The sequence below is a fragment of the Saccopteryx bilineata genome, chromosome 5 (assembly GCF_036850765.1).
Source record: "Saccopteryx bilineata isolate mSacBil1 chromosome 5, mSacBil1_pri_phased_curated, whole genome shotgun sequence".
Classification (NCBI taxonomy): domain Eukaryota; kingdom Metazoa; phylum Chordata; class Mammalia; order Chiroptera; family Emballonuridae; genus Saccopteryx; species Saccopteryx bilineata.
The window spans coordinates 256652427-256678454 of NC_089494.1; the positions used below are offsets into that span (position 1 = coordinate 256652427).

The 26028-nt window shown below is 40.5% G+C and overlaps 1 protein-coding gene across 1 annotated transcript in view; it reads right to left on the bottom strand.

The window, feature by feature from the left end:
- The window catches only part of LOC136337601 (ADP-ribosyl cyclase/cyclic ADP-ribose hydrolase 1-like), a 135328-nt gene that overhangs the window by 65473 nt on the left and 43827 nt on the right, over positions 1-26028 (bottom strand). The window lies entirely within an intron of this gene.

Sequence of the window (26028 nt, forward strand, 5' to 3'; positions counted from 1 at the left end):
CACTCTAAGTGGTGGTTCAATAAATAATCGAATGGCTTTTCCCAGACATCTCCTGCTTCTCCTCTCTCAGGGATCCTTAGCACCAGGAGCCCCAGACACAAGTGGTGTGTTTGTTGACTGAATAAAAGAACAGACGACCAACCAGAGTTTTATTTTAACACCCAATATTCCAGGGGTCGGGAACCTTTTTGGCTGAGAGAGCCATGAACACCACATATTTTAAAGTGTAATTCTGTAAGGGCCATACAACGACTTGTGTACGTTATGCGTTATCCAATAAAAATTTGGTGTTGTCCCAGAGGACAGCTATGATTGGCTCCAGCTACCCACAACCATGAACATGAGCGGTAGGAAATGAATGGATTGTAATACATGAGAATGTTTTATATTTTTAACGTTATTTTTTTTTATTAAAGATTTCTCTGCAAGACAGATGCAGCCATCAAAAGAGCCACATCTGGCTCACAAGCCATAGGTTCCCGACCCCTGCACTATTCCATGCATTCCAAACAATTTATAGGGTTGTTCTCACAATCCCAGATCTGAACAAAATAATATGAAAATGAGATAAAATGTTGGGTTTGCCTTGAGGTTCATCTCCCTGAACTTTGACCTTTCATGTTCTCCACGTTCATCTCCACCCTGTCCTGAGCCTGAACTTCCTTCTGTATTGAATAATGCACAAGGTCTGAAGTCACTTACAGTGTAACAGAGCTTCTCATCCACTGCTTATTGAACTGAGCCACCTGATATTAAAAATTTTCTGCCTTGTAGAATGAATGAAACATTTAAGACCGGACAGAAAAGTAACCCCTTTAGAAATAGTATTTGCTTTTGACAATAAATATAATAAATACACATGGGGTAAAAGTTAAATAGAACAAAATGAATCTGTGGAACATTCTTCTTTCTCCTGACTGGACACCCTCTTACCATGTTAATGAATAGGCAGCCTTCTATGTGCACATATGAACACAGAGATAAGGCTTCATTGTTTCACTACATTTATGGCATATGGCATTCTCTGTTGTGCACCTGATCTATCTCAATTCGGACGTGTTTAGCATTTATTATTACACATAATTCCTGACCCACAGAACTTCCCTTGTATGTGCCATGGATTATTTAACGAGCCCCATATCGATTGACCACTAGGTTTTCTACTCCTTTGTTAGAACATTAAATATTGGAATAAATATTCTTGTGTCCACATAGCTTTCTACATGTCCTCACTCATACACTCCTTGATGTAGACTTTCTGAGTCAAAGGGCATGACCATTTAAATTTTGCAAGTCACAGAATATCAGCTACAAATGCCAAGCATCCTGGTAAGTCCTTGGAAAATGAGATTGCAAAGGCGCAGAGAAATAACCACCTCCCTGCACTCCCTCTGACTGCGGTATTATTTGGGGTAAGTTACATTTTTTAATTTGTCTTCTCATCAGTCAAATGGATACAATAGAATGTTTCCTCAACAGGTTAAAGTAGCGATTGATACCGATAATTTACACACTTAGGACAGGCTAAGCCCTCGACACTTGATAATATTGTTATTATGGACTTATTTGCATATACTTACAGCACAGTAAGGTTCTAAAAATGGTATATTCTAGTGTGACCATGCAGTGGTACAGTGGATAAAGCATCAGTCTGAGATGCTGAGGACCAGGGTTCAAAACCCCCAAATCGCCAGCTTGAACACGGGTTCACCAGCTTGAGTGTGGAGTTGCCAGCTTGACTGTGGGATCATAGACATGACCTCATGGTCACTGAATTGACCCCAAAGTAGCTGGCTGAGCAAGGGGTTACTGGCTTGGCTGAAGCCCCCCGGTCAAGGCACAGATAAGAAAGCAATCAATGAACAACTATAAGTTGGAGTTTCTCATCTTTCTCCCCTCCTTCTCTCTCTCTCACTCACTCACTAAAATAAATCAAATAAAAACGGCATATTCTGGTATTCATTCATTTGATACATAATAAGGACCAGCATGTGGCAGGTGCCGTGGCAGCTTGCTGGGGACACAGGAGCAGACTGGCCTGGACGAAACCAGTATAGGGCAGTTAAGTCAGGTAGACCGGAGTGGGCTCTGCTGCTCGTGCAAGGAACCAAACTCCTCTGAACGACAAGTTTCTCTTCTGTAGAGCGGCTGAAAAATTTCTGCCGGCATCACTGAATCACTCTGAGGATTGAATCAGGAGAAGCATGTGGAGAACCTAGCTGAGTGTCTGAGGTCTGCAGAGAGCGCTAGCAAGTGTCCATCAAATAAGCACCAATATGGGGACAGCTGTGTACAGGCAGGAGATCGAATATGTCCCAGTAGGTAACAGGAAGTCTTAGCAAAGATGGTGACACTAGATCAGGCTGCTGACAGGCAAACAAGGACTGCAAAAAGGGGGGAAAGGCACGTAAGCAGACCAGGAAGAATTGCAGTGTGGATGTTGGAACGTCTGGGACTCCAGAGAAGTAATGTCTTCTCAGCCATGCAGCCAGGCAGTGGAAGTACTGGCTCTGGAATGACATTTCCTTGCTTAACTTCATTAGTCATTTTCAGTCATGCAAGTAATATCATCACATTCTAAAAACTGGAAATTGACGAAAGAAAAAAACGCTCGTCTGTTCTAAAACCCAAAATCAACTACCATTAACATTTTGTTTTCTATCTTATTGTCTTTTTTCTAAGCTTTGACAGTTTTGAAAGTTGTCAAAACAGCCCTGGCCAAATAGTTCAGTTGGTTAGAATGTTGTCCAGATATGCCAAATAAGGGTAAATAGATGCTGAATTTCAAAAACAGCAGACAAGCACACTTATTGATGAAAAATTTAGCCCTGTCAAAGCAACTCGGGCAAAGTTTATCTATTAGTCATTTCACATATACATTTCAGACCACCCAGAACACTCCAAAATTCATGCCAAGATTTTCTCAACTGCTTTTCTTATGAGAAGTTTACTTGATTCCTTGGGATTCTTGTGTTTTCCGCTCTTATATTCCAACACAGAGAGACTGAAGGTCAAGTATCTCAGCTGGGGGAGGAACACATACCTGAGTATCTAAGAGGCGACTGTTCAATGTGTTCACAGCCTAGCGTTCTTCAGAGCAGGCTAACGACAAAACAAAGAAACTTAAAGGAAAGCCCCAAGTAGAATTCATGGAAAATAAGGATTCTAAATATCATTCATTGATTTTATTTTGCTTTATTATTTTTTACTTTAATGAATTTAAATTATTAGAGCAGCTTGAGGCTGATGGCAAAACAGAAGTAAGCAGGGAGTTTCCAAGACCCTGCCCCCACACATGTATGGCTTACCTCACTATTGAGGTTCTAGATAACTACATTCATTACCTTTGATCCATTTAATAAACCTGTTATAAGCAATTAACATATCATAGTCAACCAAAGTCCATAGTTTACAGTATTGTTCACCTTTGGCCGGCTACATTGTATGAGCTTTGACAAATCTGGAACTGGGTGTATCCACTGCCGTGGTGGAATACAGGATAGTTTCCTTGCCCCGGGCATCCGCTGGGCTCTACCTCTCACCCCTCCTTTCCCCTGACTTCTGGCAGCCACTGATCTATGCACTTCCTTACTACCTGGTTTTGCTTCTCCAGAGTGTCAGACAGTCACAATCACATAGTAGTAGCCCTTTCAGATTGGCTTCTTCACTCGGGTAATCGGTGTGCATTTCCTCCATGTGTTTTCATGGTTGATTGCTCCTTTTAGCACTGAATACCATTCCCCTGTCTGACTGCACACAGTGCCTTTATCCGTTCTCTCTGAAAGACATTTTGACTATTTTATGTCGTTTCTGTGAATATTTTTCTTCCACCTGATAAATTTTAAAATTTTGCTTATTTTGCTAACTAATTAGTAGTCAAAGCAAAGTTCAAAGTTATGTTTTAGAAAAAAGTATCTCTTTTTGCAAATAACAGCTCTACAAATAATTTTTAAGTTATAATAACAATTTTGTGCTCATATGTAATTTTGAAAAGTAAGAAGACTGCGAAGAAGAAAATAAAATGACTAAGAAATCCATCACTCAGAAACAAATGTCATAAATATTAATAATTTGGTGTGATAGATCATTTTCTCAGAATTTATATTCTACTATTTTAACTTTACATGATAAATGTAAACTTAACTTTACATGCCTTTAAACATTACTAATAGATAGTATTTCTAATAGTGCATCATCTTCCATAGTATCATCATGCCACAGTTTATTGCATCTTTATTCTGATTTCAAATATTTCCAATATTTTGCTATGCTATAACATACTAAAAAATGCTCTGGGCACATTTTTTATAATCTTCTTACAACAAATTTCTAGAATTTGGGTGAAAATATTATTACTGATGTTAGAAGAAATGATGAAAATTATAAAAAATAATTAAAATGGAAACATTCTAAAGCTCTAATCATTAAAACTCATGCACACAAAAGTAGCTCAGCTCTTTATTGCATTAATGACTGAGAATATTACCAAGAATGTAGAGATAAGTTATTCCTTTTTTAAAAAAATGCATTTATTAAATTGTTTTTTCAGATCAAAAATATAATGCATGGCTTTTGTGAAATAATTTGAATATATGCAAAATTTACAAATTTTTAAATATCTTTATCTTTTCAATCACATATATACACGATTATATACTTACAATATATAGTTGCATACACACACATATAAATGTATAGTTTATGTTTAAGTTCTTAAAATCATTCACAAAAAAGCAAATGACCTATGAGCACCAAAATAATGTCACAGAAGTTGACTCATTCGTTCCCATATGCATTCCAAAACTGCCTTGAGACTGTGCTATGTGCCCTGCTATGGGCCAGATTCCAGGAATATAAAAGGCCTTCTAGACAAAGTGTCTGCCCTATAAATGCTTATGGTCTATTCTGGAGGAAGAATTCCTATTAACTGAGGATAAATTGATTGCTAAGCACCGCAGGATACACGCTCTGAAGTATGTCCACACGAGTGAGGGAATAGGGAATTGCCGCTGACCAGCGCAGCTTCCAAATAACGGTGCGGAATTAAGGAAACACTCTTTGTCAGAACAAAACCGATGGGACCGGGAGGACTCCTCAAACTGCCTGGCAGCATCTGAGTGCCTCACAGCCTCAGTTCGCTTTATTATATAGACCTATGCATGTCAAGGACCCTGATACAAAGTTGCACATCAAAGGCTAAGACAGGAACTCTCCCAAGGCAAAAACAGTATACATTAGTGAATTTTACAAACATCTGAAAACAAAGAGTCAGAGGAAGGGTATGTATATTGCTTCCTGCAACCCAAGGAAGGAAGTGGAGTGGGTGCAAACACAGAGCATCAAAGCCAAATATGGAGATGGAGGGGGTAGAACTTAAGCCCCCTGCCAAGCCTTGAATCTATAATGGCTTTTTGCCATTACCGGTCCACAACATATCCCCCTTTTCTTTTTAATTTGTGTGCTGAGATTTGCACTCATCTGATTTTCTAATTTGGAGGCAGACGGAGAAAATACAGAATAAACACAAAATTAGTATAGCCAATGCTAACAGATACCCAAAACAAGTATACTAATACATCACAGTAATTAAAGCCTTTAAGCAAACTCTTTAAGCTAATAATACAATAAGAATCTATAAAAGAGTAATGTCCTTAAAGTGTTCACCAAGTCCAAGTTGGCACCAACACCATTCCAAATCTCTGCAAATGCAACCCAACCCCAGTTCAGTCCATCAAAAACTGTCACAGGAGCAGGAGTCCAGGAAAAGTCCACTTTCAGGAGAAGTCCACATGGCACTGGAATTGCTGTCACACTTCCACACTCTGCAGCTAGCATCAAAGTCCCAATGACCGCTGCTTCCCAGCTGGCAATGACCCAGGTAGACTGGAAAAGCCATCTGCAGCACGCATGAAGACGGAGCTTCCGTTTTCTTTAAACTGGAAAGATGAACCCAGGGGTCCTATACTGGAGCTTTACAGCCATGGAGTGGTGAGGAGAACCTTGGCATACACCAAGCTGGGTGGCAGAGGTAATTTTGTAAATTGGCAAAAAAGGAAAAAAGGAGCTCTGAATTAGGAGTAGGTCCTAGCCTAAACTATGAGTGGGGCATTGAGGCAGGAGGAATAAAAGAAAGACTGTATATTAATCAAAGCAGCAGAAAACAGGACTATCAATACCCACAACAGAGATCTTCGAGGGAAGAATAAAAAACCTGAATATTCAGGCAAGACCTAGTTAAATGACCCTTGTGTAAATGAGACCAGTCTACCAGCTACTTGGAAGAAATACCCCAGGCTCATCCACAGTGTGGAAGATGGGGCCGACGGCCCTGGGCACCTTTTAGCCTTCAGTGGCAAATCCCAGTATTCTGGGCAAGGTTAGGTCACAGGTGGCTGGAGCAGGGCTGGAAAAGACTGAACCCTCCCTTAGAGGAGTGAGGGGGAAGCCTACCTTCCAGTGTGTCCCTTCTTCCTCACAGCAAAGGCATGTAAGCCTGGCAGGGCTTTGGCTTAAATGACCATCCTTTCCACTATTGAAGCAGGGCCCTGATGAAGTTCCAGTTGGAGCGTTGGAGCCTCTGAGGGCGTATGCCAAGAGCTAGTATTTTACCTGATCTCCTTTGGGCTTTTTCGGCCTCTTGGTACCTTAAAAGCCATGCTCAGAAGATCTCACTGAGGGGCTTGAGGGTCCCTATCTGCCTATATATCTGGAGCTATTCAGAAAAGAACAAAACAGTGTTATTAGCTGGAATCAAATAAAAATTTAAAAAAAAGGGTAGTAGTTTGCAGGACAAAAATTTGGGCATCTCTTGTACATCAGCATTCAAGATAAACTGTTTGAAGTAAAAAGTGTAACAGGGTAGACCTGCAGGAGCTCCAGGACATGACTCCCCCCCCCCCTTTCTTTTTATATTATTTACAATTGAATTACACTTTACAATATTTTGACTTCAAATATTGCAAGAAATTTTTGACTTTGTTAACTTTTAACAAAAATAGAGTAAAAGCACCTCCAAACAACATTCCCACACTTATCAAAACACCCCCTTAACATTAATTAACAGGCACTTTAGAGAGTACATATCAAAACTGAAAAATCCCATTGTGATCTTCATTATTCTTCTACAGCAAAAAAATCTTTACACCTTTATTATGTAAATCTATGCTGCTTCAAGCCTTTCACTTGTGGCCTGGAGCAGCCTGACCAAACCAGCAAGTCTTTTGGATCCAAAATGAGCGTGCTCTACTTATTCCAAACAAAATTATATTTATATAGGGAAATGAAATTATTCCCGTTTTGTTTTCAATACTACAGCTGGCACTTCCAAAACTATTATTATCATTACTTTTCATGTAAGGACTTATTCAGGCCTTATAGACAAAAACACTTAGACATTAAACAAAGACTTCACATACAATCACACAAATCAAGAGTGAAACCCGGGGTTTTAGAGATTGAACTATGGCCTGCTTGATCTTAAGTAGGGCTATCTTAATAGGAACGTAATAAGGACATATACTAAACAGAGATCTCTCTCGAAAAATCTCAAGACGGCCGTATGAGATTTCTATTCAGCAATGCCCAAATCAGGCCCCCCTTTCGCCTTCCTTTCAAGCAATGGATCAGGAAAATAAAATGATCTAAAACATTAAAAAAATTAGATAATAATTGAGAAAGGGAAAAGAGCATAGTAACTCTTATGCAATTGCTCTTGTGAAGTGAGTCTCTCATCTAGAATTATGGTGTCTCACCAGTCGTTCAGGGATCCACCGAGGAGCTTCAGCAGACCTAGGAAAAACACACACATATCCTCGGCCCCATAAGAGAACAGGGTCTGGCCTTTGCCAGATTCCTGTGAGTGGGTCCCTCCATCGCACTTCAGGGAAGGCTTTCCTTACAGGGTTCCAGAGTCTCTCTGCTGCTGAATGACCCTGTACATCAGTATTCAAAAAATTTAAAGTGAAAAGAGCATGACAAAGAAGATTTGCAGGAGTTTGAGGGTATAATTCCCCTTTTTTAATTTTTTCCAATTGGTTTTTAAGTGTTTGATGTGCACGCTCTACAATGCCTTGACCCTGGGGATTGTAAGGAATTACCGTCCTTAGGTCAAGTCCAAAAGTCTGACAAAATGTAGTAAATGCTTTTCCTACATATGCAGGAGCATTGTCAGTTTTAATCAGTTTAGGAAGTCCAATAATAGAAAATGCATACAAGCAGTGAGCTATAACATGTTTAGCAGCCTCTCCTGTTCTGGCAGAGGCTACTATAAATCCAGAATAAGTATCTACTGTAACGTGGACAAAGGATTGTTTGCCAAATGAAGGTATATGAGTAACATCCATTTGCCAAAGTTGTCCCGGTAGGAGTCCTCGAGGGTTAATTCCAAACGAAGGGACAGATTGTAATATAGGGCACCTTGGACAAGATTTAACAATCTGCCGTGCTGCTTCCCGAGAAAGTTGAAACTGTTTACGCAGGGCTGCAGCGTTCTGGTGATGGATAGTATGAGACTGAATTGCTTGATCTGTCATGGTTGCTCCAATAATTTTCTTTTGGGTAGCTTGATCAACAAGGGCATTCCCTTGTGCTAAAGCTCCAGGGAGCATGGAGTGAGCTCGAATATGTCCTATAAAACACGGAGCTGTATGTTGACGTACAAGTCTTTGAAGAAGGAGGAACTGCTGAAATAGTTCCTCATCAGCAGTTGTCCCTAAGACAGCAGTCTCTATAGTGGAAACAACCATAAGTAAATATCTGCTATCTGTATATAAATTAAAGGAGGAGTATGGCAAATGCTGAAAAGCCATGATAATGGCATGTAATTCTACTCTTTGGGCTGATTTTAAGGTGACTGTTTCAGTATAAAGCTGTCCATTGATTATTAAGCCTGCTATTCCTGAGCTGGATCCGTCAGTAAAGATTGTAGGTGCTTCAGGAATGGGCTCATTAACAATTGTCTTAGGAAATATAAAGGTAGTAATTAATGAAAATTGAACTATTTTATCAGCTGGGTAGTGAGAATCAATTTGGCCTGTAAAATTTGCAAAAGCGATTTGCCATTTTGTGGAAGTTTCCCAGAGCCATTGTTGTTGATCCTTTGAAAAAGGAACAACAATAGTCTGTGGCTCAAAACCTATAAGCTGCAAGAGTCGCCTACGCCCCTTGATAATCAAGGAGGCAACAAGATCAAAATATGGAGATAAAACTTTCTTAGGAGTAACAGCTAAATGAATCCATTCAATAGGACCTGAAGCTTGCCACAATAGTCCTGTTGGAGTGTAACTTGAGGGACATATTAGTAGGGCAATTGATTCCTCAGGATTTATGCGTTTTAGTTGTGCTTGCTGCAAGGCCTTTTCTACAAGCTTTAAAGCTTGTTGTCCCACAGGTGTAAGTAGCCGAGGAGAAGCTGGTTCAGCTGAGCCTCTAAGAATATCAAAAAGTGGCTTCAGTTCTCCAGTAGTTAATTTCAAGGAAGGTCTAAGCCAATTAATGTCTCCTAACAGTTTCTGGAAATCGTTTAAAGTTTGCAAATGATCTGTCCTGATTTCTATTTTCTGTGGGCGAATTTGTTGTCCCTCAATAATTTGTCCTAAATAAGAAAAAGGTAAAGATTGCTGTACCTTTTCAGGAGCTATATAAAGTCCTGATTTTTTCAGAGAATATTCTAGTTGTTGCAAAATGGTCAACACAGTGTCTTTATCTGGATGAGCAATAAGAATATCATCCATATAATGAATTATGTATGCCTTAGGGTGTTGCCTTCGTACTGGAGAGATGGCTTGAGCAACATATTTTTGGCACAAGGTAGGACTATTAGCCATACCTTGAGGCAAAACTCTCCACTGGTATTGCTCCATGGGAGCCTGAAAATTAAGTGAAGGAACACTGAATGCAAAACGCTTGCAATCATGAGGGCTTAAAGGAATAGTAAAAAAGCAATCCTTCAAATCAACAACTATAAGGTGATAGTTCCATGGAATGGCAGTAGGAGAAGGAAGTCCTAGCTGGAGAGGACCCATAATTTCCATAGTCTTATTTATTGCTCTCAAATCTTGTAATAGCCTCCAGTTTCCTGATTTCTTTTTAATGACAAATATAGGTGTATTCCATGGACTATTAGATGGTTCAATGTGCCCAAGCTGTAGCTGTTCCTGTACCAATTGAGCAGCTGCCCTAAGTTTCTCCTGAGAAAGGGGCCATTGGTCTACCCATACAGGATTATCTGATTTCCAAGTAATTGGGTCTGCACAGTGCATTATTGGGGTAGCAGGAGCTACCAAGGCCCCTATGCTAAATTTTTGACATCCTAATCCATGCCTTCTGGTATTGGGTGCCACTTCTATGGGGGTGAGAATTCCTCGCTGTTCTTTCCCTAGACCCTTAGTGGGCAAAAATCCCTGATCAAGCATTTGAGTGCTAACTAAACTATTAGGACTGACAAGCAATGCCCCCATATTTTTCAAAACATCTCTACCCCACAAATTAACTGGCAATCCAGGGAGCACATAAGGCTGAAAAAATCCAGAATGACCTTCTTTATCTTCCCACTGTAAAAAACTAGAACTTTGTTGAGGGGATTTACTCTGCCCTATACCTTGTAATTCTGTGGCTGCTGCATGAGTGGGCCAGGAAGGAGGCCAATGTAGCTTAGCAATAACAGATACATCAGCCCCAGTATCTAAAAGCCCTTTAAATTTACGCCCTTGTATTGTTAGTTCCATTTCAGGGTGTTCCTGGCCTATTTTTTGAATCCAATAGGCAGTATCAGTGGAACCAAATCTTTGATTCTCTCGGGGTCCCTTTAGCGGGGTTTGACCTTGTCTTAGAAGAGGTAAAAGGATTAATTGAGCAATTTTCATATCAGGGGAGATAGTGACTATATTCCTCAAAGTGTGAGCCATTACTTTAATTTCCCCTGTATAATCAGAGTCTATCACTCCAGGAAGAACAAAGAATTCCCTCATAGTTAAACTACTTTTGCCTAACAAGATTCCTACTGTGTTACTGGGAAGTGACCCAAAAATTCCAGTGGGTATGGCTTGAGGTCCCATCTCTGGAGTCAATACGAATTGGGAGGTGGGACTGAGGTCCAGTCCTGTACTGCCTGTTGTTGCCTGGGATAGTTGGGCAATGTTTGGCCTACTGGAATCTGAATTTGCTGAGGAAACACTGACATTGCCCCTATTGTTTGATGGGGCCGGGGAGGGCCCCATTGTCCGTTTCCCTGCCCTGCGGTAGTACATTTAGGCCTCCCCTTATTCTTCCAATGTTTCCCATGTCTACAAAGTGGGCAGAGGTCCGGAGCCTCAAGGGCTGGCTGTCCTTGAGGGAGAGGCCGAGACCAATATCTGGGGAAAGCAGGGCAGTTTTTAGCAAAATGCCCCGAACCCCCGCATTGAAAACAGTTTCCACGGGCAAAAGTACTTCCCTGACCTTCCTTCCTTCGCTTGTTCTGTCCTTTCTCAAAGTTTTGTCCTGGAAATCTTGCCTTATTACCTGTGGTAAAGGCAAGACCTTGCATGTATGAAGGCCCAACATCAGCGCAAATTCTAATATAATCCTCTATATCTCCCTTCTTGCGGTGAGGCCGAAGTGCAGCCTGACAAGCAGAATTAGCATTTTCATAGGCTAGTTGTTTTATTAAAACCTTTCCCACATTTTTATCCCCTACTATTCTTTCAACTGCTTGAATTAGCCGTGAGACAAAGTCTTGAAATCGCTCGTCTGCACCCTGCCTAATTTTACCAAATTCTTCTGGTTTGGTCCCTGGAATAGGCAGGCATTTCCATGCCTGTGTGGCTAGCTGATTAATTATATCATAAATAGCTGGTCGATATTCTAATTGAGTTGCCATATGGGCATACTGTCCTTCTCCAGTTAACATATCTACAGTAACAGCAACCTCCTCTTGCTGATTTTTCTCATCCAGCTCTATAGCCTTTTCATGAAAGTTTGACTTCCACAACAAATAATCACCCCCAGAGAGACAAGCACGAGCAATCGCCTTCCAGTCATTTGGGGGAAGAGCCTTTGCACTAATGGTATCTAATAAACCAAGTGTAAAAGGGGCAGTAGGCCCATACTGAGCACAAGCAAGTTTAAGCTCTTTCAGAGTTTTAAAAGGTACAGGTTCATGTTCTCGCACTAGTCTCCCTGTATTATCCTGTCTTTCCACAATAGGAAAACAGGCAAAGCCATCTATTGTTTCCCCTATATTTCGAGCCTGGTCTATAGATTGTTGGAGAGGAGATTTCCCAGATTTTGAGCTATAGACTATGGAATCAGCCCGATAAGGGAACGGAGGAGCAGAGGGTTGAATGTAGGAAGGAGCTGAGGGCAGCGGAGGCCCGGGGGCTAAGGCAGCCATAGCCACGGATTTTTCATCCCCCCTGTCATCCTCAGACTTCAAGTTATCCTCATATTCATATCCCTCTGTTTCCGGCTTACCCTGATACTCTTCAGACAATGATTTGTCTTCATATGGAAACATTTTTACAAAAAGGTCCCTTACTTTTGACCCTATCTGTCCCATATTCTTTTACTCCCAACTACACTTTCCCCAACAACTTTCTTTACTCACTGTGCGCACTTCACTTTGGGGAGTTCCGTCACCTTCCTTCAGTTTTAGTTTCCTCGTACTCAAGTCGTCTGTTCGGGCGCCACTTGCCGCTGACCAGCGCAGCTTCCAAATAACGGTGCGGAATTAAGGAAACACTCTTTGTCAGAACAAAACCGATGGGACCGGGAGGACTCCTCAAACTGCCTGGCAGCATCTGAGTGCCTCACAGCCTCAGTTCGCTTTATTATATAGACCTATGCATGTCAAGGACCCTGATACAAAGTTGCACATCAAAGGCTAAGACAGGAACTCTCCCAAGGCAAAAACAGTATACATTAGTGAATTTTACAAACATCTGAAAACAAAGAGTCAGAGGAAGGGTATGTATATTGCTTCCTGCAACCCAAGGAAGGAAGTGGAGTGGGTGCAAACACAGAGCATCAAAGCCAAATATGGAGATGGAGGGGGTAGAACTTAAGCCCCCTGCCAAGCCTTGAATCTATAATGGCTTTTTGCCATTACCGGTTCACAACAGGGAATGAGTCAAGTTAGGATTCAATCAGGTCCTTGTTCTCATGTTCTAGATAGTCTTCTTTTTAAATGGGTGGAGCTGGATAGACAGACCCATATGCACCCTGATTGGGATCAACCGGGCAACCCTCATCTTGGGCCAATGTGGACTCACTTGAGCTATATTCAGTGCCTGGGGAAGAGAAAGATGGGGGAGAGGGAGAGGAAGAGAAGCAGATACTCATTTCTCATGTGTTCCTTGACTGAGGATTGAACTAGGGATATCCATACGCTGGGCTGATGCTCTGTCCACTGAGCCATCCAGTCAAGGTCCTAGATACACTCTTTAAGTGTGGTTTTCAGTAGCCAACCAATGAACAGCCTAGAAGAGTAAAGAAAATATTTTCATTTTTTTTTTTTTTTTTTGGTCCTCTAATGCAGTAGTCCCCAACCCCTGGGCCACAGACCGGTAATGGTCTGTGGGTTATTTGGTACCGGTCTGCAGAGAAAGGATAAATAACTTACATTGTTTCCATTTTATTTATATTTAAGTCTGAACAATGTTTTATTTTTTTTTAATGACCAGATTCCCTCTGTTACATCCGTCTAAGACTCACTCTTGACGCTTGTCTCGATCACGTGATATATTTATCCGTCCCACCAAAAGGCCGGTCCGTGAAAATATTTTCTGACATTAAACCGGGTCATGGCCCAAAAAAGGTTGGGGACCACTGCTCTAATGCATACCTGTTTTGTGTTAACTGAGTATTAGCATATGCATTATTATCTCATTTGAATTTCACACTCAGTTAATTGTTTTTTCCTTCAGCCTGAGAGGGTGGCACAAACTCTTTCTGAGAATCACTCAAGTCAGAGTGGAATTCTCAAATTCTCATTTTCGAGGGGGACCTGAAGATGGCAGTGGAGTAGGCAGACACACAGACTCCCAGCTCTCACCACTAAACTGGAATACAAATTAATTTAGGGACAATCAGCATGAAAAACCAACTCTGGACTATAAGAACAGCTCTCAAAAACCAAGGAGCAAAGAAGAAGCCACAACAAACCTGGTAGGGAGTGCTTGAATCCCCCTGCTTACAGGAATGGAGGTGGGGGGGGGGGTGAGGGTGAGAGCCCAGAGGGGCTCTCACTCCAGGGAAAAAAGCAGAAAATACTGATCACAGCCACTTGCCTGGTGACCAGGGAGTGAGGTGTGTTGAAAGGACAGGCTTATCTTCCAAGTGGAAAGGGGAGAGAGAGGGACAGACTGGTGAGGGGCAGAGGAATGCAGGGGACGACCTAAAAAGCTTACTCATCCAGTGCTGGAGGCAGCCATAGCTGGGAGGGGGGGACTGATCCTTCCACATAACAAAAGACTAAATTGCTTCCGGATCACAGATCTCCAGACATCTCTCCAGTTCCAATCAGCACAACGAGACATAGCTGAAAACAAGAAGTGGGGAGGAAGGGCAGTAACTCAGGTCTCCATGGAGATCTGAGATACACCTCCCCCTACTGAAGCTGAGAAAACACACCGCCCCCAGAGAGAGTAACTGGTAGAAGAGGCCTTCAGAGTCTCAGGTTACACCCACCGCATTCCTGGATACAGTTTCAAGGAAGCCCCCTGCTGAGATCAGCAAACAAGACTATCACCTGTTAAGAAAACAAACAAATCAAAACTTCAAAGTGGTCCAAATCCGAAAGTGGATTACAAAAAATAGCTGATGCCAACCCAAGAAGACCTAGAAATAACACAATTGAAAACTGGAGTCAGACAACACCAAGCCTAGACTCAACCAGCTCTGTAAACAAAACACCCAAACACACAGCCATAATGAGAAGACAAAGAAGTGCAATCCAAATGAAACCACAAGAGAAACTTTCAGGAGATGAACTGAGTGATATGGAAATAACCAAACTTTTGGATGCAGAGTTCAAAATAATGATTGTAAGGATACTTAGGGATCTTAGAACAACAATGGATGGTCATTACAAACACCTAAATAAAAAATTGCAAGTATAAAAAAGGATATTGAAATATTAAAAAATAATCAGTCGGAGATGACAAATACAATATCAGAAATGAAGACTACAATGGAAGGAATTGAAAACAGGATGGATAGAGCTGAGGATTGAATCAGCGAGTTGAAGGACAACTTGAATGAAGGCCAGGAAGCAGAGAAGAAAAAAGAAAAGAGACTCAAAAAGTCTGAAGAAACTCTAAGAGAGCTCTGACAACATGAAGAGAAATAACATCTGCATCATAGGGATTCCTAAAGAAGAAGAGAAAGAACAAGGGATATAGACTTTGTTCAATCATATCATAGCTGAAAACTTCCCTAAATTAATGCAAGAGAAACTCTCACAAGTTCAGGAAGCATAGAGAACTCCATTAAAGAAAAACCCAAAGAAATCTACATCAAGACACATCATAATTAAAATACCAAAGCTAAGTGATAAAGAGAAAATATTAAAAGCTGCAAGAGAAAAAAAAGCTATCACCTACAAAGGAGCCCCCATAAGGATGACATCTGACTTCTCAACAGAAACACTTGAGGCCAGAAGGGAATGGCAAGAAATATTCAAAGTAATGTAGAACAAGAACCTACAACCAAGACTACTTTATCCAGCAAGGCTATCATTTAAAATCAAAGGAGAAATAAAAAGCTTTCCAGACAAAAAAAAAAAACCTCAAGGAATTTATTGCAACCAAACCAATGCTGCAGGAAATGTTAAGGGGCCTGTTGTAAACAGATCAAAGTGGGGAAAGAATATAGCAAAAAAGGAATACAGCTTTAAAGAATAAAATGGCAATAAACAACTACATATCAATAATAACCTGAAATGTAAATGGATTAAATGATCCAATCAAAAGACATAGGGTAGCTGCATGGATAAGAAAACAGGACCCGTACATATGCTGTCTACAAGAGACACACCCTAAAACAAAAGATGCACATAGATTGAAGGTATTAATAAAAGGATTGAAAGAAACATTTCATGCAAATGGAAATGAAAAAAAAGCTGAGGTAGCAATACTTATATCAGACAAAATGGACTTTAAAACAAAGGATATAGTAAGAGATAAAGAAGGCCACTACATAATTATAAAGGGAGTAATCCAACAGGAAGATATAATCATTATAAATATCTATGCACCTAATATAGGAGCACCTAAATATATAAAGCTGACTCTGATGGATATAAAGGGCGAGATCAACAGCAATATTATAATAGTAGGGGATTTCAATACCCCACTAATATCACTAGATAGATACTCAAGAAAGAAAATTAACAAAGAAACAGTAGACTTAAAGGACACACTAGATCGACTCAATTTAACAGATATCTTCAGAACCTTTCACCCTAAAGCAGTAGAAAATACATTCTTTTCAAGTGCTTATGGTACATTCAATAGAATAGACCACATGTTAGGGCACAAAAGTGGTCTCAACAAAGTTAAGAAGATTGAAATCATATCAAATACTTTCTCTGATCACAATGGCATGAAACTAGAAATGAACCACAACAGAAAAGCTTCAAAAATTCTCAAACACATGGAAACTAAATAGCAGATTGTTAAAAAACTAATGGATTAAGAATGAGATCAAAGAAGAAATTAAAAAATTCCTAGAAACGAATGATAATGAGCATACAACAATTCAAAATTTATGGGACACAGCAAAAGCAGTACTGAGAGGGAAGTTCATAGCACTACAGGCACACTTTAAGAAACTAGAAAAAGCTCAAATAAACAACTTAACCCTGCATCTAAAAGAACTAAAAAAGAACAGCAAGTCCAAATGTAGTAGAAGGAAAGAAATAATAGAGATCAGAGCAGAAATAAATGACATAGAGGTTAAAGACACAATATAGAGGATCAATGAAACCAGGAGCTGGTTCTTTGAAAAGGTAAACAAGATCAATGAACCTTTAACTAGACTCACCAAGAAAAAAAGAGAGAGGACTCAAATATCATAAATAAAATTAGAAATGAGAGTGGAGAAATAACAACTGACACAACAGAAATACAAAATATTGTAAGAAAATACTATGAAGAACTGTATGCCAAAAAACTAGACAACCTAGATGAAATGGACAAGTTCCTTGAAACATACAATCTTCCAAAAATCAATCTGGAAGAATCAGAAAACCTAAACAGACCAATTACACCAAATGAGATTGAAACAGTTATCAAAAAACTCCCAGGCCCTGGCCGGTTGGCTCAGCAGTAGAGCGTCGGCCTAGCGTGCGGAGGACCCAGGTTCGATTCCCAGCCAGGGCACACAGGAGAAGCGCCCATTTGCTTCTCCACCCCTCCGCCGCACCTTCCTCTCTGTCTCTCTCTTCCCCTCCCGCAGCCAAGGCTCCATTGGAGCAAGGATGGCCCGGGCGCTGGGGATGGCTCTGTGGCCTCTGCCTCAGGCGCTGGAGTGGCTCTGGTCGCAACATGGCGACACCCAGGATGGGCAGAGCGTCGCCCCCTGGTGGGCAGAGCGTCGCCCCATGGTGGGCGTGCCGGGTGGATCCCGGTCGGGCGCATGCAGGAGTCTGTCTGACTGTCTCTCCCTGTTTCCAGCTTCAGAAAAAATGCAAAATGAAAAACAACAACAACAACAAAAAAAAACTCCCAACAAAGAAAAGTCTGGGGCCTGATGTCTTCACAAGTGAATTCTACCAAATATTCAAAGGAGAACTAACTTCTATCTTCCTCAAGCTATTTCAAAAAATTCAAGAGGAAAGAAGATCTTCAAGCTCCTTTTATGAGGTGAGCATAATTCTGATTTCAAAACCAGGCAAAGACAACACAAAGAAAGAAAATTATAGGGCAATATCCCTGATGAATATAGATGCTAAAATCCTCAACAAAATATTAGCAAACCGGATCCAACAATATATGGAAAAAATCATACACCACGATCAAGTGGGATTTATTCTGGGGAGGCAAGGCTGGTACAATATTCGCAAATCAATCAATGTGATTCATCACATAAACAAAAGAAAGGAGAAAAACCACATGATAATTTCAATAGATGCAGAAAAAGCATTTGATAAAATCCAGCACCCATTCATGATCAAAACGCTCAGCAAAGTGGGAATATAGGGAACATACTTCAACATGGTAAAAGCCATCTATGACAAACCCACAGGCAATATCATACTCAATGGGCAAAAATTAAAAGCAATCACCAAAGATCAGGAACAAGGCAGGGTGCCCCCTTTCACCACTCTTATTCAACATAGTCCTGGAAGTCCTAGCTACAGCAATCAGACAAGAAGAAGAAATAAAAGGCATTCAAGTTGGAAAAGAAGAAGTAAAACTATCATTATTTGCAGATGATATGATAGTGTATATAGAAAACCCTAAAGTCTCAGTCAAAAAACTGCTGGACCTAATAGATGAATTCAGCTAAATGGCAGGATATAAAATCAATACTCAGAAATCAGAGGCATTTTTATACGCCAACAATGAACAGTCAGAAAGAGAAATTAAGGAAACAATCCCCTTCACTATTACGACCAAAAAAGTAAAGTACCTAGGAGTACATTTAACCAAGGAGACTAAAGACTTGTACTTGGAATATTACAAAACATTGATAATAGAAATCAAGGAAGATATAAACAAGTGAAAACATATACCGTGCTCATGGATAGTAAGAATAAACATCATTAAAATGTCTGTATTACCCAAAGCAATCTATAAATTCAATGCAATACCAATTGAAATACCAAGGACATACTTTAAAGATATAGATCACATATTCCAAAAATTTATATGGAGCCAAAAAAGAACACGAATAGCCTCAGCAATCTTAAAAAAGAAGAATAAAGTGGGAGGTATCTCACTTCCTGATATCAAGTTATACTACAAGGCCACTGTACTGAAAACAGCCTGGTACTGGCATAAGAACAGGCATATAGATCAATGGAACAGAACAGAGAACCCAGAAATAAACCCACAGCTCTATGGACAACTGATATTTGACAAAGGAGGTAAGGGCATACAATGGAGTAAAGACAGCCTTTTCAACAAATGGTGTTGGGAAAATTGGACAGCTACCTGCAAAAAAATGAAACTAGACCACCAACTTACACCATTCACAAAAATAAACTCAAAATGGATAAAAGACTTAAATGTAAGCCGTGAAACCATAAGCATCTTAGAAGAAAACATAGGCAGTAAGCTCTTCGACATCTCTCACAGCAATATATTTGCTGATTTATCTCCACAGGCAAGTGAAATAAAAGACAGGATAAACAAATGGGACTATATCAAACTAAAAAGCTTTTGCACAGCTAAAGACAATAAGAACAGAATAAAAAGACAAACTACACAATGGGAGAACATACTTGACAATACATCTGATAAGAAGTTAATGACCAAATTTATAAAGAACTTGTAAATCTCAACACCAGGAAGACAAACAATCCAATCAAAAATAGGCAAAAGAAATGAATAGACACTTCTCTAAAGAGGACATACAGATAGCCAATAGGCATATGAAAAAATGCTCAACATCATTAATCATTAGAGAAATGCAAATTAAAACCACAGTGAGATATCACCTCACACCACTCATCAACAAAACAACACAGAATAAGTGCTGGCGAGGATGTGGAGAAAAGGGAACCTTCCTGCACTGCTGGTAGGAATGCAGACTGGTGCAGCCACTGTGGAAAACAGTATGGAGATTCCTCAAAAAATTGAAAATCGAACTGCCTTTTGACCCAGCTATCCCACTTTTAGGAATATACCCCAAGAACACCATAGACCTGCTCCAAAAGGAGAAATGCACCCCCATGTTTGTGGCAGCATTTTTCACAATAGCGAAGATCTGGAAACAGCCCAAGTGTCCGTCAGAGGATGAATGGATTAAAAAGCTTTGGTACATATATACTATGGAATACTACTCAGCCATAAGAAATGATGACATCGGATCATTTACAATAACGTGGATGGACTTTGATAACATTATATGGAGTGAAGTAAGTAAATCAGAAAAAAATAAGAACTATATGAATTCATACATAGATGGGACATAAAAATGACACTTAGAGACATGGACAAGAGTGTGATGGTATCGGGGGAGTGGGTTGTGGGGGGAGGGGGGATGGGGCGAGGAAGGAGAGAGAGGAGATGGGGGAAGGGAAGGGGCACAAAGAAAACCAGATAGACGGTGACGGAGGACGATTTGACTTTGGGTGATGGGAATGCAGCATAATCAAATGTCAAAATAATCTGGAGATGTTTTCTCTCAACATATGTACCCTGATTTATCAATGTCACTGCATTAAATTTAATAATAATAAAAAAATCTCATTTTCAATAAGCATACATTACCAAGAGAAGAAAAAAACAAATGTATTTCATATTTATTGTTCAAACAAAATTTTTGACATGTTTGCATATATAAGAAAAATTATGTATTCACCAGACAACTATATTCATTTATTCTATTTGTTTAATTAATATGTGTATTGAGTTCACCATATGCCATCATTGTAGCAGCAGTGAACAGCCCAGATGAAAATCCTTGCCCTCAACCTGGCAGTACTTCAAAGCGTTAGAGCTGATATACGACTAGGCCTTCCAATTCTATGCACCTGCCCAGGAGAGATGAAACATACATTCACACAGAAATGTACGTGATGTTCATAGCGGTAGTGTCATATTCACCAAAACATGGTAACAACCCAAATGTTCATGAACGGATGAATGGATAAGCAAAATAGGAGATAAACACACAGTGCGGTATTATCCAGCCACAGGGAAGAGATGTGTGGTTGCCTCAGGCTGCATGGAGGGAGGGAGATGTGACTGTCAGTGGGAACACGGTTTCTTTTTAGGGCGATGAGAATGTTCTGAACTTAGATTACATGATGGTTGCAAACTGTAAATATACTAAAAACCGTTGAATTGTATTCTTCAAAATGATGAACGTTACGGTATGTGAATTCTCTACCTGTATGTGTATAGATGTATGGTACATTGTTCATGGCATGGGAATTGTATAGATTTAAAGAACAAAGATGTGCTCTAACACCCCATCTCCAGCACAGCTCCCTCCCCCATCTCCTGGCTCTGGTGTGAAGACAGCCCATTTCCTATGTGATGCCACTGGAGCAGGTGGGGGTAGATGCTAAAGGAAGAGGTAGGTGTGCTGCAGGTTTGTTAGTTCATGCTGCTATCCAGTGACATGATGGCCGCTTCGTCTCCGTGTCTGTAACTCCTCTGGGCCCAGGAACATTATGTCACAGGCTGAGTGATTATATGCTGCTTCTTGTCCCTAAGGAGGAGGAAGAGCAACAAAAGGGTTGGGGAAAGGAGAGGGAAGGAACAAGAAAGAAAATAAAAGAGGAGGAGAAAGAAGGAAGTAAAGGAGAAGCAAAGAAAGGAGGAAGAGAAGGAACTAAAGACGTACCATTAACTGAGAATTGTGTGTGTGTAAATTATACTGACCTCTATGGCTATCATATTATTAAATTCTCTAAATATGCCTGGCCTATGGTGGCATAATGGGTAAAGTGTCAACCTGGAACACTGAGGTCGCTAGTTTGAATCCCCGCGCTTACCTGGCCAAGGCTCATATGGGAGTTGATGCTTCCTGCTCTTCCTTCCTTCTCGCTCTCCCTCTCCTCTCTCTTTAAAAATGATTAAATAAAATTTAAAAATCCTCAAAATAACCTCATGAGGCAGGTACTGTTATGATACACATTTTACAGATTTAGAAACTGAGTGATGGGCATGGAATTTTCAGAAGTAGCAGTGGTGAGGATTCTATCTGTTAGATCTCGGACTGCACACCTATGGTGAAGTCTTCAGTTTTTTGCCTAGACACCTGGGCAAGCCACTGGACAAATAGTGTAATTTGCATGTTATTTCTGGCTCTTTTCGAATTCCTTTGCCCTCCCAGAGATTTGGAGCTTCCTCATGTCCTGGAATGCACTAGTGGCAGACAGTTCTTTTGTACATAACTAAGAATCCTGACTGTGGCAGAGAGAGGCCAATTAACTAAAGACTCACAGGTAATATGTGATTGGCATGGATTTCAGTCCCTGTCCACCTACTTCCAGGCACTGACTCTTGGCCACAATACCCTACAAAAGGCATTGAGCTATGTGACAGCTACCCACACTGAAAAAGACACCAGCATGTAAGTTGTGATGAGCACATGGCCCAGGTGGAAATTGTTTATTCTGTTTCTTTATGGGAATATAGAAGTATAAACATCAAATTGTTTATACATAACTTCATTAATTGATATTAAATCTTATTAATCAAAATGCAGATGTTATTTGACCTTTTAATATTACATGTCTCTTCTCTAATGAATTCGCTATAAACGAGTCTGTCTGTCTGTGCTGTGTATCCCTGCCTCTGTTTCTATTTTGTTAGTCAGTTATTGCGTTCATTCGATTCCACATATAAGTGGAATCATACGGCATTTGTCTTTCTCCGACTGCCTTATTTCACTTAGCATAATAATTTCCAGATCTGTCCACGAAGCCACAAAGGTGAGATTCCCCATTCTTAACTACCGAGTGTAGGTTCCACTGTGGAAATGCATAACTTTTTATCCACTCTGCTACTGAGGGGCACTTGCAGTGCTTCTAAATCCTGGCTATTGTAAGTAAAACTGCAATGAACTTAGGGGTGCATATATTCTTTCCAATTATTTTTTGTGGTTTCTAAATATATTCTCAGAAGTAGGATTTTTGGGTCAAAAGGCAGTTATCTCAAAGGTTTGAGGTAACTCCATGCTGTTTTCCACAGTGGCTGCACCAGTCTGCATTCCCACCAGCAGTGCAGGAGGGTTCCCACTTCCTCTCTAGCCCTTGTTCTTTGTTGATTTATTGATGATAGCCACTGTGGCAGGTGTGAGGTGACATCTCACTGTGGTTGTAATTTGCATTTCTCTGATGATTAGTGATGTTGAGCATTTTTTCATGTCTATTGGCCATCTGTATCTCCTCTTTGGAGAAGTGTCTATTTAGGTCCTTTGCCCATTTTTTAATTGGATGGTTTATCTTCCTGGTGTTGAGAAGTATGTAAGTTCTTTATATATATTGGAAATCAAGCTCTTATAAGATATATCATTGGTAAATATATTGTCCCATTTAGTGGGTTCCCTTTTTATTTTGTTGATGTTTTCTTTCGCTTTGTGATAATTTTTAGTTTGATTTTATCCCATTTTTACATTTTTTCCTTTGTTTCCCTTGCCCAAGGAGATGGATAGCAAAAATATTGCTATCAGAGATGTCTTAGATTTTACTGCTTATATTTCCTTCTAGGATGCTTATGGTTTTGAGGCTTACATTTAATCTATTGTATCTATTTTTAGTTTATTTTTGTATATGGTATAAGTTGTTGGTCTACTCTCCTTTTTTTGCACGTAACTCTCCAATTTTCCCAAAACCACTTATTGAAGAGACTGTCTTTACTCCGTTGTATGCCTTTGCTTCCTGTGTCAGATATTAATTGACCATAAATGCATGGGTTTATTTCTAGGTTCTCTGTTCTGTCCAATAGATCTGTATGCCTTTTCTTATGCCAATACCATGCTGTTTTGATTACAATGGCCTTGTAGTATAGTCTGATATCACCCAGTGGGATGGGCCCTACTTTGTTCTTCTTTCCCAAGATTGCTGAGTTTATTGGGAGTCTTTAGTGGTTCTGTATATATTTTTGGAAAATTTGTATTAGATCTGAGATAGACACAGCTTTGACAAAAGCTGTAACATCTGTAATATGACATTCTAGAAGAGAACACTGTGATGTATTTAGGAGACGACATTACATTAAAGACATAGAGGCGGAAGGTGACACACTGCCAGACGGAACTACCAGGTCGGCACTTTGCCTCTTAGAGATTTCTGTTTGGTTGATATCCTCACCCAGAGTGTGGGGCATCTACTGCTGTGGCCAGAGGCTCTTTCCAGTGGGACTCTAATGGCTCTTCCTCTCATTCAGAGAAAATGAGTGACATATATTTCTTATGTTAATGTGAGTTGTAGATAGCTTAAGAGAAAAAAAAGAAAAATGTTTTGTTTTGTTTTGTTTTAATTTGGAAAACAAGACATTGAAGAAAAAGCAACATCATTCAGAGTAGAAAAATACCACACGTCTGTGGTGGCCTAGATGACCCACCCAGCCGGACCTCCTCCCTTCCCTGACACTGGTCCCCCGTCCCGGGTCCTCGCTGGTCCTGGACATGCAGGACCTTTGCTTCCACTGCTCCTTCTGCCCGCAGTGCTCTGCCCACGATGTCAGCTCAGCAGGTCCCTCCACAGTGTCCTCTTCCCCGGGACTCCTATTGGGACCGTCCTATTTGAAACAATAAACCCAAGCCCAGCATTCTGTATTTCTTCCCTGCTATATTTTTTTCTAGAATCTGCCATTTCCTTCTTTATGTAAACTTCTGATTGTTTACTTAGAATGTGCACTCCAACAAGGCATGGAATTTTGTCTATTTGCTGAAAGATTCTTGTACCTAGAGTACTGCCTGGAACACACACACAATAATATCTGTGGAACCAATTAATGATTGAAGTGTATATTTGATCATACATCTCTCTTGTCAAAGTTTTATTATTCTTCACTTAATTCCCATTGCTCTAAGGACAACATTGAAGCTCCTTAGCACCTTTAAAAATGGAAGCAATTTGCTTTCTGGTCTTACAGAAGCCACCTTCCCCCCACTGCCACATTATCATAAGTGTTTACGATTGTTATAAGAGGTACTAGTATGATTGGTGAAAAATAAGAAATGCCGATTTTATGTGTTGTGATGAGAAAAAAGAGACAAGAAAGCCAGCGTAATGTTACTACAGAAATAGTGAGTATTGGCCCTGGCCAGTTGCCTCAGTGGTAGAGCGATGGCCCCGTGTGTGGATAGCCCAGGTTCAACTTTCAGTGTGGGCACACAGGAGAAGTGATAATGTGCTCTGTCCCTCTCCCCCTCTCTCTTCTCTATCTCGCTTCCCCTCTGGCACCCATGGATCAATTTGTTCCAGCAATTTGTCGCCCTGCGCAGCCCACTGAGGATGGTTCCCTGGAGCCTTTGCCTCAGGCACTAGAAACAGCTCAGTTACAGAGCAATGACCCTAGATTGGCAGAGCATCACCAGCAGAAATCTTGCCAGGTGGATGCATATCCGAGCTCATGCGGGAGTCTGTCTCTCTGTCTCTCCTCCTCTCACTTAAAAACAAAAAAGAAATAGAATGTTGTGTACATGTATTGTTCATTCTGCCTAACATTCCCCCCTTTCTGCACCAGCATGGCCTTTCTTTTGAGGAATTGCTTCTCTTCTACTGAATAGAAAAAAAATTGCTGAATGAGAAAGGAGAAGATTCACCATTGGAAATAAAAGGAATTGAATTAATAATTTCAAGGGAAATAGAGATAGTCAACAGGATCTTAGAGAGAAAGGAAAAGAGTACTTGCAGACATTACAGGTGTCAATGGAAACCGGAACTGGTGAGAAATTCCCAGGAAGGCTACTCTGGAAACTGAACTGATTAGGAAGTAGCATTCAGAAAGGGGGATTTGTTCTTGCACAGAATCGCTGATCACAACTGGAGGGAACAGGTACATCCAGCACATCGTGGCTTCTGATTTCATGCTACTAAAGCGAGCTGCACACATTTGTTCACTGTCACCACAGTGCTGTGCTCTGGTCACTAGGCAGGGCTTAGATTTACAGTGCCAATTCGAGGGGTAGTTACTGAACTTACAGGGGGCTGAAAAATGACAATTTTAATTCTTAGGTTTTATGGTGGGGGGCATGTGGACATTATTCTGATACCATTTAACATCCAATTTCAGATCGGATTCAGCTGTAATGGAAGGTCTCAGGAGGGTCCCTACCCAGTCTTCTCACGTGGACACGTCCTAGCCATCCAAGACCATGGAAACCTTGTGTGGCTGACCGTGCTGATGGTCAGAGGGCCATACC